This window comes from Amblyomma americanum, chromosome 11 (genome assembly GCF_052857255.1).
Source record: "Amblyomma americanum isolate KBUSLIRL-KWMA chromosome 11, ASM5285725v1, whole genome shotgun sequence".
In the NCBI taxonomy this organism is placed as follows: domain Eukaryota; kingdom Metazoa; phylum Arthropoda; class Arachnida; order Ixodida; family Ixodidae; genus Amblyomma; species Amblyomma americanum.
The window spans coordinates 87,787,492-87,805,231 of NC_135507.1; the positions used below are offsets into that span (position 1 = coordinate 87,787,492).

At 48.1% G+C, this 17,740-nt stretch overlaps 1 protein-coding gene across 1 annotated transcript in view; it reads right to left on the reverse strand.

Annotated features, from left to right (window-relative positions):
- Positions 1 to 17,740, reverse strand: part of LOC144110447 (putative rRNA-processing protein EBP2) — a 49,215-nt gene that overhangs the window by 8,450 nt on the left and 23,025 nt on the right. The gene's annotated exons all lie outside the window — the stretch shown is intronic.

Here is a 17,740-nt window from a genome sequence, read left to right on the forward strand (position 1 = left end):
TCAAATACGCCGTTGCTAGTTTTAGCTAGCTGGATTGCTACAGCCTGGGATGACATTCCGGAAAGCTTGGTTGCGCGCTTGTTCCGAAAGTACAGCATTCTCAGTGCACTTGATGGCACAGAGGACTGTGCTCTGTACGAAGAGGACAGTGATAAGGAGGTCAGCAATGACGAGGACGAGTGAGCGGGAGCAGGTTCGTGGAAATAAATCCCGTTTGCATGCTGTCCCTGCAGTCGTTCTCAATTGCTGTTTCGCAGACCTGCATTCAAAGAAAGTTTTCTGCTTTATTTGGCCTCCAACTTTTAGGTGTCAGCTTAGAATCGTGGCCAGCCTAGATTCAAGTAAGTAAGGTAAGATTGGTGCAGACGTTGAGCTTGCCATCTGATGCATAGCATGAGCACAGCACAAGTGCACTGAACCTTGTCACTGAAGTTTTGCAGAAAAAGTATCAGAAGTGTTGCTGTGTACATGAATATTTGTACACTGAGATGATGGAAGAATCAGGGGACTTCAATTAGGGAGCACTCTGAAGCTAGAGAAAAAAAGATGGGAGCTACGGGGAGAAGTAAGGCACCAGCTGAAGTGGCACACTCAAAATTTTCATGAAAATGGTATGGCACAGCACATACAGTCGAGCCCACATATAATGGCCCCACTTAAGACGAACTTTCGCTTATAACGAACGAGACTTTTCGCGACCATCAAAATATAATTATTTCAATGGCACAAAATCACACGTATAACAAGCGTCATTAAACCCTGCTGATCGGTTACAGCGAACGGATGGCGTAAGCCCGGTGCCGCGATGCGAGATAACCTGCCTCCGATCCCGTTGCGCGCCCGGCGCACAGCTTGTTTTCCAGAGCCTCATCACAGGCGAACTGCCCGCCCCGTTGGCCCCGTTTCATGCCGCTCTCAAGCTAGCTACCCTTTCCTCGCCGACGCACCTTCCAAGATCGCCCTCCCGCCCCTCTTTGCAACTCCGCTCCCCTCTCCTCTCTCTCTTGCAAATCCGTGCACGGCCTCCGCAATCAACCAAGCCGCCTGGGCTGATCTTGGAGGCCACGCTCCGTGAAGTAAGCCTGCCGTGGTAGCCAAGAGATGGCTGCACTGACGCTCACGGACGTCCCTCATTGGTCGCTGTGCATATGTATATCTTTAGATTGATTGCCGCTTGTCCATGTTGCAAGTCTACCCTGCCATACGTTTTTGTCACTCTTGTTGTGGTGTGGACGTTTCGTTGGCTTCGTTCAAATCTCAGGCCCTGGTTGTAATTCAGGACGGCAGATGGGAACACCGTGCCCGTTTCCATTGTGTTCAGCGGTAGAGATGATGAAACCGGCCTTGGCGGAGATGACGGCCACTTGCGTGCGGAACTGCTTCTGAAAGGCAGGCATCGTCGACACAGTGTCTGATGCCAAGCCTGATGCTTCGGAAGATGACCAGTCCGGTGGCGATTTGTCGCAGCTCGTCGTTGACTCCGGCATGGGGGTCATGACTTTGGTTGGAATGATTCTGTTTCCGTTGATGACGACGACACCGCGGAACTGTGCACGGACGAGGGCATCGTTTCTTTGGAGCCAGCGCCGAAGCGCGCCTGCAGAATAAGCTACATAGAGAGCCTCAGACACCTTGACTATGCCAAGGGCCTCGGCGAAGAGCACGCTTCTGCTTGAAATAAACTGGAAGCCTCACTCATCAGATCAGCGCTGCAAAAACAGACGTCCACCAGAAAATTTTTCGCAAAGAAAATTTTTTTTAATTTTGAGTTTTGACAGGCAACTGTCTTTAAAGCTGTGGTCCACTTACCACGAACTTCGGGATATAACGAACGGACGCCACGTGACGCTCGTGTTCGTTATAAGCGGGCTCAACTGTACCACCAGCTGCAGTAAACTGGATCGCCTAAAGACTGATTTTTAGAACCAGCTTTGTCGCTGGTATCACAAAAGGGAGTAAGGCATGGTTAGTGAGGCTGAATCTCTCAGAGCTGCACACGAGACGCCACAGTGGAGGGCACCGGATTAGTTTGCACTCCCTGGGGTTTTTTTTTACTGTGCAGTGCTTCCACTGATGGCAATACCACCCCTTTAAAAGTGCTAGCATAGGCTTGCGACAGAGCACGCACAGCAGAAAAGAATGCTACCATGAAGCTCTTATTAAAGAAAGATAAGAAACCAAAGGAGTCACGGTGACTCGGAAAATTTTTCCACAAGTAATAACCTCACCTGCTGACTTGAGCAGGTGGTTATGCTGCCACCAAGTGAATCATTAACCCTAGCAGCCTCTGTTCAATTAATATTAAGCACGGGGCAGTCAGCATAGAGTTTACTTCGCACAGCTCTCTATCAGTTTAACCCATAAACAGTAGACTCCCATTAAGACGAACTCGCTTAAAATGAACCCTCGGTTAAGATGAACAGTGGAGGTCGTTTGTTTGGTTTCCCATAGAGCCAATGCAAAAAAAATCTGCTTACGATGTACACTGTGCATGCGCTATTCGGTTAAGATTAACTTTCACGACCAGTCGCGCCCAAGCCATGCAGCTTTACTCGACCATTTGAGCAGTATTTCAGCGGAAAGAAAGAAAAAGTGAAATAAGATTAAAGCTTTTTTGTGCCGCCAACCCTCCGTGCGATGCGGGGAGGCGTAGAGACCTAACCACGTCTTCGTTGGAAAGGCGATACTGCGAAAGCAGAACTGCCGCTGCTCCTCCCCTCCCTACTCCTTGCCCTCCCGCCCTCCCTCCCTAGCCCCTGCAGCAACTCCCAACAATAATCTTTTATCGTGCCAGTAGATTTGCGTTGTGTCGGCAGAGTTCTTGCAACTTGCAGACTCCTCCTACAATCTCGGGCAGGGAGGAAAAGCGGCACAGAGAGAGAGAGAGAGAAAGAACATGCGGGCAGCCCAGCCAGGAAAGCCAGCAAAACTCGAGAATAAAAAAAAGGCAAAGAGAAAAAAGAGAGAAGAAAAAGCAGCCAACGCTGTTTGTTTCCCAATGATGATCACATGACAATGTTGTCATGCCAGTGCTACCGATGCCATGTGGCAGTGTCTCATGCGTTTGCTGGCTGCCGTGCAAACTGTGCAGTAGGCATATCGATTGTTCATGGTATGCGTGTGCACCGTGACCTTGTCGTGTTCCGCAATCTCCCACCTGTCTGTACGCCGTCACATTGTGGTGTCCGTTGTTTGTTTTAGTGCGTGCCCTGTTCGTCATGTTGCTAGTATGGCTAGTCAGCCGAAACCTCGGAAAAAGCCGCTTGAGCTTCGTGAGAAGATTGAAGTTTTAACCGAAGTTCACACCGGCCGGCTTTCAAAGACCGAAATAGTGTGCAAGTTCGGCATCACGAAAAGTACCGTGAGCGGTATTGTGAAAGACAAACAGCGAATTACTAATGCTCTGCAAGATGGTGAGTTTGCGCCGAAGCGGAAGAGAATGCGCACAGCTATGCACAAAGACATAGAAGACGTTTTGCTTGCTTGGGTGAAAAGAGCGTGCGATGCGAATTTGCCAGTGAATGGAATGATATTGAAATCAAAAGCAGAAGAAATTGCGCTGCCGGCTGTATGTGAAGTTTGCGTGCAGCGATGGCTGGCTCGACCGTTTTCGGAGAAGGCATGCTCTGGCCTTTCGTTGTGCTGTCGGCGAGGCCGCAGCAATGGACGAAATGGCTTGCAGCGATTGAAGGCAGAACAAGCTGAATGGCCTCATGGAAGAATATGACCCTCAAGATATATGCATAGTGGACGAAACTGCACTATTCTACCAGCTGCTTCCAAACAAAACGCTCGCATTTGCTGGTGATAACTGCATGGCGGGAAAGCACAGCGAGCTTCGGGTAATGGTCCTTGTGGGCACGAATATGACTGGGATTGACAAGCCAAGGTTGTTGGTGATTGAGAAGTCTAAAGCACCACGCTGCTTTGAAAACATAAAAATGCTGCCAGTCACGTACATGGCTAATTCGAAGGCATGAATGACGCAAGTGCTTTTCGAGCAGTGGCTTCAGGAGACGGATCACCGCTTCCAGAGACAGAAAGGTAAAGTTCTGTTTGTTGTTGATAACTGTCCTGTGCACGTTCATGTCGCTGGGCTTTCTGCCATCCGTCTGGAATTTCTACCAGCAAATACAATGGCGAAGCTGCAGCCCATGGACCAGGGAGTGATAAGCAGCTTGAAGAGGCACTATTGGCGCTCTCGGTTGCAAAGGATGATAGTTTGTATTGACACAGTGCATTTCGCATTTTCGCTTAGCGCTGACCTGAAGCACGTGCCGTCTCGAAGAAGAGGAAGCGGAGGTGTCTGCGAGGACCTCCAGTTCTGGCTCACTTCGACGAAAACGCAGATACGGAGCTTCATACTGACGCAAGCAATGTAGGCCTGGGTGCCGTTCTGGTTCAAATCCACAGCGGTCGAGAGCGAGCCACCACTTACGCCAGCCGCTCTTTGTCTCGCGCTGAAGCTAACTACTCAGCAACTGAGAAAGAGTGTCTAGCGATCGTGTGGGCGACGTCGAAATTTCGACCCTACCTTTATGGAAAACGTTTTACTGTAGTTACGGACCATCATGCCTTGTGTTGGCTTGCGACCCTCAAAGATCCATCAGCCCGCCTTGTCAGATGGAGTCTGCGCCTCCAAGAATACGACATGACAGTGGCGTACAAGTCCGGCCGGAAACACTCGGATGCCGATTGCTTCTCGCGTGCCCCCGTCGAATCCCCAACGGAGGACGGCAACTACGACGACGACATCACCTTAAATGCGATCAGTGCAACGAGCCTTGCTGACAAACAATACGCCGACCCAGAACTTCGGGACCTCATTGAGTTTCTTAACGGGACCCGCCCGACTGTCCCGAAGGCTTTCAAGCGCTCGGTAGCGTCTCTCTGCGTTCGCCATGGTGTCCTCGTAAAGAAAAATTTTGCCGCAAACAATCAGCAATACCTTATTGTTATACTGACGAGCCTAAGGGACGAAATCCTTCAAGCTTCACACGATGAACCGACTTCTGGACATTTGGGCGCAGATACGGAGCTTCATACTGACGCAAGCAATGTAGGCCTGGGTGCCGTTCTGGTTCAAATCCACAGCGGTCGAGAGCGAGCCACCACTTACGCCAGCCGCTCTTTGTCTCGCGCTGAAGCTAACTACTCAGCAACTGAGAAAGAGTGTCTAGCGATCGTGTGGGCGACGTCGAAATTTCGACCCTACCTTTATGGAAAACGTTTTACTGTAGTTACGGACCATCATGCCTTGTGTTGGCTTGCGACCCTCAAAGATCCATCAGCCCGCCTTGTCAGATGGAGTCTGCGCCTCCAAGAATACGACATGACAGTGGCGTACAAGTCCGGCCGGAAACACTCGGATGCCGATTGCTTCTCGCGTGCCCCCGTCGAATCCCCAACGGAGGACGGCAACTACGACGACGACATCACCTTAAATGCGATCAGTGCAACGAGCCTTGCTGACAAACAATACGCCGACCCAGAACTTCGGGACCTCATTGAGTTTCTTAACGGGACCCGCCCGACTGTCCCGAAGGCTTTCAAGCGCTCGGTAGCGTCTCTCTGCGTTCGCCATGGTGTCCTCGTAAAGAAAAATTTTGCCGCAAACAATCAGCAATACCTTATTGTTATACTGACGAGCCTAAGGGACGAAATCCTTCAAGCTTCACACGATGAACCGACTTCTGGACATTGGGTATACTGACGAGCCTAAGGGACGAAATCCTTCAAGCTTCACACGATGAACCGACTTCTGGACATTTGGGTGTAGCCCGCACGCTTGCAAGAATCAAAGAGAAGTATTACTGGCCCCGCCTTCAGTCGGACGTTGCACACTACGTCAGAACGTGCCGAGGCTGTCAGCGTCGCAAAGTGCCCTCAACAAAACCTGCTGGATTCTTGAAGCCTATAGCACCACCCTCGCGGCCCTTCCAGCAGATCGAGATGGACATGCTGGGCCCATTCCCTCTTTCTCATTCGGGAAACAAGTGGGTCATCGTGGCAACTGACTATCTGACCCGATACGCAGAAACATCAGCTCTGCTAAGTGCCACTGCCTTGACGTAGCAAAATTTTTCATCCATCAAATCGTTTTGCGTCACGGTGCCCCGGAGACCCTAATCACCGACAGGGGTACAGCTTTCATGGCTAACCTCCTACAGCAGATTTTACTCCACAATCATACAGACCACCGAAGGACGACATCCTACCACCCTCAGACGAACGGTTTAACGGAACGCTTAAACAAAACGCTAGGTGACATGCTCTCCATGTATGTGGACGTTCAGCACAAAACTTGGGACGAAGTGCTCCCATACGTCACCTTTGCATACAATACGGCCGTTCAGGAAACGACAAACATGCCACCGTTCCGTCTCGTTTACGGCCGCGACGTGACCACAATGCTAGACGCCATGTTACCGCATGTGGACGACATCGACCCGAATGCGGATCTTCACACCTTCCTGCACCTCGCTGAAGAGGCTCGTCAGCTAGCCAGGGTGAGGATTCTCGACCAACAATGCCGAGATGCCCAACACTATAACCTTCGACGCCGTGATGCTCGGTACTCATCAGGAGACCGTGTGTGGGTCTGGTTTCCCATTCGCCGACGCGGACTTAGCGAAAAGCTCCTCTGCCGGTATTTTGGACCTTACAAAGTCATTAGGCCACTTGGAGACCTGAGCTATGAGGTCATTCCTGACGGCTTTCAGAAGACTCGGCACTCCCAGCACCCTGAGGTGGTACACGTTGTCCGCCTCAAGCCTTACTACGAGCGGTAGCGCTAGAGCTGGACTTACGGCCGCACAACACGTGAACTTCCCTTGGTGAACTTTTTTCTTTTTCAACACACCAGCTACGCATCGGGACGATGCTCTTTTTTTTTCCGGGGGCCAGTGACACAGTGCATTCCGCATTTTCGCTTAGCGCTGACCTGAAGCACACGCCGTCTCGAAGAAGAGGAAGCGGAGGTGTCAGCGATCTTGAGCTGTGGTGCAGACGTTCGTCGGATCCTGCGTTCCTGTGTTCAGTGATCACCGCACTCACGCGTGACAGTATGGAGACCAGTGAAGTGTACACAGTGAACCTGCTAAGTGCTGTCCACTTACTGACAAGTGCCTGGGAGCAGGTTAATAAAGTGACCATTGCCAATGCCTTCCGCCATGTGGGGTTTGTGGCACCTAGTGATTGCTCAGCGCAAAATGATACTATGAGTAACGAAGTGGGGCTACAAGCTGTGCGTCCTTGGAGACCCGGAAACCGTGTATACAGTGCAGTTTGCTGTATACACAGGCAAGCGCGGGCAGCCAGGGCCCCACGGGTTGGCTTTTGATATAGTTTGCCAGTTGCAAGCAGAATACTTTGATCAGGGCTACAAAATTTTTATGGATAACTTTTTACATCTCCACACACCTGTTCAGTCACCTCCTCGACCGGAAAACATTGGCTTGCGGGACTACGTGAAAAGACTGCCGGGGATTCCCTGCTCAGCTGAAAGATGCGCGCTGAGAAAAGAAAGCTCAACGAGGTGAAGTTAGATGGCTGCGCAGCCAAGAAATTCTCTATCTGCAATGGAAAGACCGACATGTAGTGAACATGATGAGCCCAATGCACACAGCCAACGAGACAGTTACTGCAAAAAGAAGACAAAGAAGTGGAAGTACATGGACCCAAAATTCGATCCCAAAACCTTTGCTAATTCACGATTGCAATTCTGGAATGCTTGGAGTGGATAAATCGGACCAGATGATTGGCTACTACAATGTACTGATGAATAGCGCCCGCTGGTGGAAGACTCTCTTCTTCCACTGTATCGACATTGCATGCGTGAATAGTTTCATACTATTCCGAGAATACCGCAAATTACATCCAAAAGTCCCTGAGCTGGCCAGAAATGCTTCCTTCGACCATTTAGCTTTCAGGGAGGAACTGGTGCAACAGCCTCTTCATCTTGAAGGAGCCAAGCAAACTCGTGCTCTTCCACCACTACCCGCAAAGCCCCCACTTCACAAGCCCGAAAAAGTGGAGAGACGTAAAAATTGCAAGCTCTGCTATCAGCAAACAAAAAATGAGGTGAAAACTACTGTTTTTTGCAGTGACTGCAACGCGCATTTGCACCTCAATGCTTCGTGGAACTGCTTCCTTGAGTGGCACAGAGAACGTGCACAGATGTGAGTCATGTGAGAAATCACACACACAAAAAAAAATGTACATAAGCCTGCAAAGTTCTTTTGCCTCAAAGTTATCATAGAGGCATTGTACCACATTTTGTATACTCTGGAATTTTTTTTAGTGCTGCTTTTTACTTTCATATTGTCACCGATAAATGGTTGAAGCACTCAAAACCAGGTTTAATTAGACGTAAGCCAGCAGGGAGCTCAAGCGAGGAAGACAACGAAACCTCTAGCCTCTCAAGTGTGCAAGGCAGTGTTGCTTTTTACATTCATACGCAAAAATTTCCGACTTTTTTGTTTACTTGAAGAGAAAATTTGTATTTTGAGATTTTCTTTAATTATGTATACTGTTTAGTCATTTCAATTTTTCTGCAATAAAAGTCCAATCACTTAGCTTCGTTTTAATGCATGTTTCAACAAGATAGTGAAAAAATTTCATTGAATCAAAAAATATTTTCAAGCATGTATCAGAATTGCCTTATGTTGGGTGGTCCCGAAAGAGTTAATTGACGAGGTTCTCAACCCATCATTAGAAACTGCTGCTGACAACAACAGCATGGATGCTGCGCCTGAATCTCCACTGGTGACCTGTGATGCAGCTAGCGCTTGCCTGGACACTTTAGTGTAGTTCTTCTAACAATGTGAGGGCACTGAAGGATATCTCAGAAGGTTAAGGGGGGATGGGGGTCTTGAGAACTTTTTTTTTATTTCTTAACATATCTTCCTGAAAATTGGCATGCAGATATATCTTTGAATGCTGATCCTAAATATATATTCAGATTTTATATATCTCATCTACAAATGAAGATATGGCAAAATAATTTATGCCACTTAGGTCTTTTCTTACAGGCCATTATGGTAATTTCTTAATTAAAAAAACTAGATTTAAAGTAATGCTGTCATTTTTAAGGACCCATTGCACATCCTAAAGCTAAAGAAATTTTTAAAAAGTCATCACATAGGTCATGAATGAATAAAAAAGAAACAATGTGGGAGCAATTAGCTTACATCTGACCTAATTGCTAGTCTGTTGGGTTTAATGAAAATTGGACAGCTTTAGGATGTAGCTGAGGTATTGCTGAAAAAAATGATACCTACTTCAATAAAATCAGTCGATGCAAACATTATGAAAAGTTCCGTAAGGCAAAGGCATTTGATCAAAAAAGCAAAGCTGAGAAAATTGCATTCAAAGTTTGCTTACTCTGCCATTTTTGTTTACTGATCATATGGAAAAATTTAATGCTTTAGCATGCAGCCCAGTCATCACTGAACACAATAACACCAAACTTACAGAAATCTGTTCACGTAAAGATTGTGAAAACCTCTGTATTGCATTGGCACTTGACAAAAAAAAAAAGCTTAGAAAATCACTTGCTATTTTCTTTGAATCTGCCACACATTCACAAAAGTCCTGGGCAGTAGTCCTGGGTGCTGTCAGGCTTGTGCTTGTTGGCCATCTTCTTCTTCACCTTCTCAGCATCGGTGTGACCCTTATCAGACCTGCACAGCCTCTGTTTATCTTTTTCAAGGCTCCTATGAATGAGGCAGCTCCCAGGCCTGTAACCAAGCTGTGCTGCAACAGCTCTGCTGGTTGCTGCCATCCCTTGGTTGAAGCGGGAAACTGCTTCTGCAACAGCTCTTTCAACAGCCAGCAAAGAGTCATGCATGTTCTTGGAGCTCTGGCTCCTAATGACAGAGTGTAGGCACTCGATGACGTTCTGTGTCATGCCATCTTTGCAGCGCTCCAAGAGGGCCTCGTCTCCCAGCCTTGCAAAGATTGGCTCAAGAGCAGTGCGAACGTGGCCTGGCAGAGGGTTTTTGTGTGGTGGCAGCTCCACTTGGTTCGCCAAAGCACGATTGAAGGCACACCACTAAAAAACCCCTTGAGGACAGCAACTGTGGTCTGGGGCTTCATCTGTCGAGGTCATGTGCAACAGCGTGGCATGCACTGCCTTTTTCATGCCTGCAACGTCCTGGCTGTGGCTCGGCAAGGCATACCCGTAGTAGCTTGTAATTTTCTTTATCTTATCTTGGGTGAGGTTGCCCTTTCCGCCAAGAGATTCTCCTTGTGCTTTCTTCTTCTCAACCAAGTTGCGAAGAGCTGTCCCCATCCGCTTGTGGACATGGTTCAAGCAGTCCTTCTTGTCAATGGATAGATATCCATACATGCCTTCCGAAGTCAATGCATGAAAGGTGCAGCTATCACCATCAGAAACTATTGTTGTGTATTGCAACCCATTTTTTTTCCAGCGACCTGTTGAATAAAATGATAGCTGCTTCAGTCTCCATCCGGCCGGCATTGCAGTCAATGTTTTTCATGCACTTGTGGTTCACAGCCCAGTCACAGTACCCATCATCACTGGGATCAGGTGCCCCTTGGCACACACGACAGTACGTCGAGAGCACAACGTGGTCCAGTACTAGGCCAGTGTATAGCTCTATGATGCAGCCAACTGCAATATTTGAATTGTGACCACGTGTTTTCCATGTGGCATAAAATATAACATCTACATTTCCTGGTGGGTTGAGGAAGTTCTTAAACATATCCTTCACCACTTTGACACTTGCTGCTTCTGTAGCAGTAGCTACTGCATGGCAAGCTTTCACCATGGTGTCCATGTGCCCCCTGAAAGTCTTGTGGTGAAGTCCTCGGTGAGAGAGGTTCATGGTGGCACAAAAATCCGCTAGGGCAGTCGCTCCCTTGTTATACTTTGTATACCCTTCATTGCCCGCAAATTGACCTCAGAGGGCTTGATGTTGGATTTCCCAGGCACTCGTGGCGACGAGAAGTGCAACTCGACGAAATCGCAATTTGAGCATGTGAGCTCAACTTCACTGCTAGGCCATATTCTCTCTCACTGCACTTTGCGAGTTGGAGAGTGGCCATCCCACACTTGCTGCAGCTTGTGGACGCAAACAGCTTCTTTAGCACAGTGAGGTCAACGATGATATACTCTGTGCCGCGATCGTCGTCTTCACTTGCTGTGCTTACGTTCATTAGCACAAACATGCAAGAAGTCGCGGACCTCTTCGCCAATGAAGTTTTGATGTCGGCGTATTTTTCACGCCCCGCGCACTCCGCCTCCGTGAAAAACACCGTGTTGAAGCGTTCAGCACGCGAGCTCGGTTCAGCCGCGTCCATCGACACCGAAGCGGCGTGCGGAAACGCCGATGTCGACGTTGGGCTTAGGTCAGCCGGCTCGACCGCTTCCGACGACACGGAATTCGAAGCGACTTGCAGCGTATCAAAAGTCGACATTTTCGACGGGCTTAGTCCAGGCACATCCACCGGAACTGCAGAGACTTGCGGTAACACCGAAGTTGACGCCGATCATAATTGTCCAGCCGCGTCCATCGGCGAAGCTGGCGTCAACAGAGTTTGTTCAGCCGCGTCCACCGGCGAAGCTGTTGTTGGCGAGCTCAGTCCAGCCGCATCCACCGAGGGCACAGCAGCGTGCGGCATCACCGAAGCTGCAGTTCTCGACGATGTAGCGCTCTTCTTATTCCCTGCGCGTCTCTTTTTGCTTACTGCTTTTCGCGTGCTTGCTTTCAAGCACACGTCTCGGGCCATCGTGACACACGGAACAAAGGCACCAGGCAGGCAAATACACGCAAAAGCATGAAATTCCGAGGCTAAAAGAAGCAATTCAATAGCCAAAATATCTACAAGAACGATAAGGAAAAAGGCAGAATGAAAAATACTAGTAAACAAAGAAGAGCAAAAAATGACGGGCGTGCAGGCGAAAGCAGACGACGGGAAGGAGCCGAACAACGCGGCCGCTGGGACGCAGGAGATAAAGCATGCGTCATGGCCAATCAGAGGGCTGCGCCTCGAGGAGGCGCCCGTTTTACCCAATCGGCGGCTGTCTCGCAACGCTTTCCCCCTTTGACAACGGGTGCTGATGGCTCTGCTGTGCGAGGGTCTACAGTGTGCCGAGAGGCGGCAAAATGGAGAGCGGGAAACAAGCTTTCAAACGAGACCAAGATGGCGCCGATCGGTTCGCGTCGCGCGGAGCTACGGCAGCTTGAAAATGGGGCAAGCCTTCAGGCTTGGCGTTCAATTTCAGCTCACCGACATTTCTAAATTGCCATTTTTTTCATACTTTGAGTTGGAATTCAGCTATAATATTTTGTAGAGGCATAGTTGGGACATTAAAGACTTCAAAATCGCAATTTTTGAAAATTGCCATTTTTTTCCATTTTTCGCAATTTCAAGACCCGCATCCCCCCTTAAGTGAGATATCTGCGTTTGTTGCAGCCAGACGATTTTCTCGACAGACACACAAAAGAAACAACACACTGGACAACAGTGAACAGTGCCAGATGCCTTACTAGGTCAATCAATGTGTAGCAGACCACTAGTAGTGCAGTAAATGCTTATGTTGCAGTTTCTTTTTTCCCTAAAAGACCATTTCATTGCTCTGTTCACATATACAAAGTATTTGGACACACACTGCATGCTCAAACATCATTCTTAGAAGCACTCCTGATTAGATGAACTTCTGATAAGATGAACAGTCTTCATGGTCCCTTGGAGTTGGTCTTTAAGGGGCGAGACTGCTCTTAAAGAAAAGATTGTTGTTTCTGCACCAAATTTAATCAAATTACACACCCTTGACTAGTTTTTCATGCTGATTCCAAAAATGTCATTGGTTGCATGGTAGGCTGATTAGTTCCTGAGATACACTTAATTAATACCCTTTATTAATAAGTACAATTAAGAAAAAAAGCACATTAAAAAAGTTAATAAATTGCACTTTGTTAGGTTCTACAAACCGAAAGGGATGAAATGTTGGAAACAGTTTTTTGATTTTACCGTCATAAGTAATTTTTAAAGACATTGAAACTCAAGGTACAAATAGTGCCTAACTTGCAATCGAGAAATAGGGCAAATTAAAAAATTTCTGAACTTTAATTACAAATTCTGCTCCCAACATTACCTAGTGTACACATATGGCTACGTGCTAAAAAAAGAATTGTGGTTCTATCTGCCATATATGCTGAGATATGCTAATTTGGGATTTGCTACGAGTCCAAAATTTCCATTTTGAGAAAAACAGCAAAAACAAACGAAGTGTTGTTTATGGCAAAGTACTTCAAATTTGTTCACATACTGGCATTAGCAGACACCTAATAGCCTCCTGGGATGTAGTCTGTCTGACCAGAGTGACTGGAATGGCGCTTTTTCAGTGTGCGCTGAAGATTTTCTGCAGATTTGCGCTTCTGCACAGATGCTGTTTTCCTCTGGACATCTTTTTCCCGCATGCGCTTGGTTGTCTGGGGGCTAGGCGTTAGGCTGAGCTCTTGCAGTATACGTGCAGCAGTTCTTTCGCTCCCTGCATTGAACTTCATCACTGCTTCAGCCACAGCAGCCTGCACTGTGAAGAGAGAGGCATGCCTTTCCTTTCGAGCAAGGGACCATATCATTGAGTGCAAGCTCTCGTTGTTGTTTTGAGTCTTGCCTCGTTGGCAGCGTTCTAGCAGTCTCCTGTCTGAAAGCCTTTCGTATATAGGCAGTAAGACATTGCAGACATGAAGAGGTAGATTGTGCCGATGTGGTGGCATTGCCTCGCCTCTGGCCTCTGCCGCATTCTGCCGGCACCAAGAATCAGGGCCTGTTGGACAGAGGCTCTGATTTGAAGTGGAGTCGTTGGACGTCACATGATGGTAGGTGGCCATCACAGCTTTTTGCGTGGCCTCCACATCACCTATGTGGGATTTGAGCGCCCACAAATAATAAGAGCTCAATTTAGCGATCAAATCCTGCGTGAGCTTGCCTCTCCCACCAAGCGATTCTCCAGCAGCACCTTTCTGTTTAGTAACCACGTTGCGCAAAGCAGTGCCCATGCGTTTCTGCACGTGGTTCACACAATCCTCCTTATGGATTTTAATATATCCATACACTTCAGCTTCTTCCAAAGCGGGGAACGTGCGACTGTCCCCGTCAGACAGCATTGTGGTATAACGGAGGTTGTGTTGCTGCAGGGAACGCTGAAATAAGATCAGGGCAGCCTCAACCTCCATTTCACCAGCCTTCTTGGATGTGTTTTTTTGGCAGATGTGGCTTTGCTTCCACAATGGGTACGCCGGCTCGTCTTCTTTGGGGCCCTGCTCACAGCCGGCGCAAAAATTGCTCAGAACAACAAAGTCAAGAACAAGCCCTGTGAACAGTTCAATCACAGTTCCAACGCCGATGTGCGATGAATGCCCACATGTCATCCATGAGCCGTCGAATGACACCGCAATGTTGCCCGGATTCCCGAAATTCAACTCTGTGTAAACTTCCCGAACTGATCGCGCGCAGTCGTAAGTCAACTTCTGAGCCGCACATATGTCATTCAACGCGGCACGCTGGTTTCCCGTTGACTGCATCGCACGGGCGGCGAGGATGTTCACCACGAACGGGCTAACTGTCTGGTCGGTCTCCACACGCGGCGAACTCCATCGAGATGAAATGTCGCCACAGTTCTCACATGTCAGGGTCAGTTTGGCGGCGAGGCCGTACTCTCTGTCGGATTTTTCAATCGTCCCGTCGCCGTTGCATACTTTGCACTTCACTGACGCGAGCATCTCATTCACCAAACGCAAGCTGACGATGGAGAAGGTATCGCTGGGTGGGGCACTTGCGGAGTCTCCCATTCCACCGAAGAACGCTGCCTTGCGCTCTGTCGCTGCCGCTGATGCCATCTGCTGAAGTTTCTCCTGAGCTTTCTTGTCCATTTCTTCGATCTCACAAGCTTGCAGCATTCGGGTGTCATGACGAACACGACCGCTGCCCGATGAGGCTTCCGCGACCGGCGCCGCAGTTAGGCCTAGCTCGGACGGCACTTCCCGATCTGCTGGCAGAGTCGTATCCACGGCGCTTGAGGTGTCCGCAGTGCTCAAGGTGACCGTGGCGCTCTTCTTCAGGTTGTTAATAAGCGATTTTTTCCTCTTTTTCCCATATCTGTGAGTCGTGCGGAACTTTGGCGCCGGCGTTGACATCGTCGCGAGATGCACCAGCGAACACACCTTGACAAGATGGCTACCGCTTGCGCTCAACAGACGCTTCCAGCAGACGACACGAGACCCTTCAGCCAATTAGATAGCAACTTTCAGTCACGTGCACCGACTAGCGAATAGCATCGCGCGTTGCGACTGCTTTTTGGCGGCATTTTCTCCCTCATCCAATAAGCATAAAAGAGCAGCAACTGCGCGAAATTCAAAACGAAAAGCAGCTCTTCCAAATGAAACCAAGATGGCCGCGATCACTGCAGTGAAACGATAATAGGATGTCGCGGAAAAAGCCCCATTATTGCGCGAAAATCTGCCGAGAGAGAGCTCGGATCGAAGTTTTATCCTCATTTTACAGCTCAAATATTGGCTCTGGAGATTAGAAAATTCACAGGCTGGTAGAGAAACAGCTGCAGATTTCAAAAAGTCCATTTTTAAAAAATCGATTTTTTTTGCGATTTTTTAGCCTCCAAGAGCCGTCTCCCCCCTTAAAGGGGGTCTACTACATGCAACACCCTACAAGAAGGACACTGCTTTTTTTGAGAAGTAACTCTAAAAGTTTATCATGTAAAAGCTTGCACCCATTAGCATAGGTTCAAGAGGGTCTGAACTTTTCCTGTGCAAGGGGTGTGTTGTATGCGTTCAGTTTTGTGCGTTGTGTGCATTCGGAAAGATCTGCGAGTCTTCTCTGGATGCCATATTTGAAACTCAACCCCAACTACATTGTAATTCTGCAAGAAAAATAATTTTTGCACACTGTCAGAAAGAAACCACTGCACATAATGAGAAATGCGAAGATGTCTGAAGCTTTACCATGCGTAGCAAGTAGCGAATTTGCCTAGTATCCCACACTGCAGCATGGCTCAAAGGTCTGTTTTGAGAATAATACTTCTGTCAATAAAAGGATGATTCTGAACCGTGAAGTGAAAAAACATTTCATACTGTAAAATATTTCAATTTTTTTTTTATTTCTGAAGTTTTGACATATGTGGGCTAACAATCGAAAAGATGCCTCACAAACAATTATTTTCTTTTGTTGTGACTTATGTTATAGCCACCCTTGTCACAAAACATTCACATGCAAATTCAGTCAATTTTTTTCTAGCTTCAAAACAGTTTGTGTTTGTCAGGACATCTCTGACGAGCAGTGAAATGTGGCTGGCTTACGGAAGAGCAAAATGACACACTATGTGACAGTGCGATCTACGCAAACAGAAAATGCTCTACACTATCTATTTATCCCAAATTTTCAGTGCAATATGAGGCAGGAGGCACTCGTTTCGAGATATATGTGGGCTAGTTGTTCCAGTTTCGGGCTGGAGCTTCTCGTTTGGCAAATGCGTGTCTTTTTCGAGCTGCTGCTGCTGCTAGGATGGCAGCTTCGGCAAGGTTTGCACAAATACTACACGAAAAAAATTACGCCAAGTCAGCTGTTGTGAACGATGCTAATGAAAAACACACGATACACCCTCCCTCAGTATGGCCTGCTGTAATAAGAAACACAGGGTGTTGTGGCTGACGGTGAGGAACAGAACAGGTAACACAATCTACTCATGAACACGCTACCACGCTTTTTTTTCTATGCCACAAGGCTACTTAAGCACACAGGTGAGCCTCAAGAGGAAAGTAGAGGCCCCTTCGGTTGGAAAGTTTGCGGCACTTATGCGTCTAAGGTAACAGAGTCCCAGGTAACGAACATTCATTCTATACGGAACTCAGTGCTACAGCTCTAACATGCACTGCAACAGACCTATTGCCTTCATTCACACTGAATTAATGCTCATTATCGATGGGGTCAGTGTAGGTTGGCTTGACTACATGGTATGTTTTTAAACAGTTTTTAAGAAGCACACTTGAAGCTGGCCAGGTAAGTCAGCACTTGACACTGTAAGCATCAGCACGGGTCAACACTCAAAACTCGGGGATGCAGGCATTTCTCAGAGCAGAGGTACAGTAGAATCTCGATAAACGGAAATCGGTTAAACGGAACTACCGCTTAAACGGAACAAACGCCTCGCGATTGGTTGGTTTTGTATTAAGCCAATGTAAAAAAAATCTCGTTAATCGGAACTCAAATTTTGCGACCACCGCGTTAACGGAACCGAAAAACTCGAAACCGCAACTAGTTGGACAAGCGCATCGCCATCGCGGTACGCATCAATGCTCCCCTCCTCCTCCTCCCCGCGTCACCACTCCGGTTTCCGTCTCCGGCGGTTTCCGGTTTGCTCGTACACTGCCCTCCGCATCGCTCGCTCGCGTTCACGGCGGTTGTGTTCAGTTAGGCCTACGCCCTAGAGCTTTTCTTCGGTCCGATGGCAGCGCAAAAACGACCGCACAATGCACTTGCGTTGGAAAGGAAGATGGGAGATCATCAACGACTTCGAGAGTGGTGGCTTCACGAAAACGGAGCTAGCGACGAAGTACGCCGTCCCCAAAAGCAGCCTAACAAGAATTCTTCAGGACAAGGACAAGCTGCGGGAGGCGTTCGAGACGTCACGCTTTGGTCCTCAAAGAAAACGACTGCGAGAGCTCAAACAAGCAAATATAAAATCCTTTTTCACTAG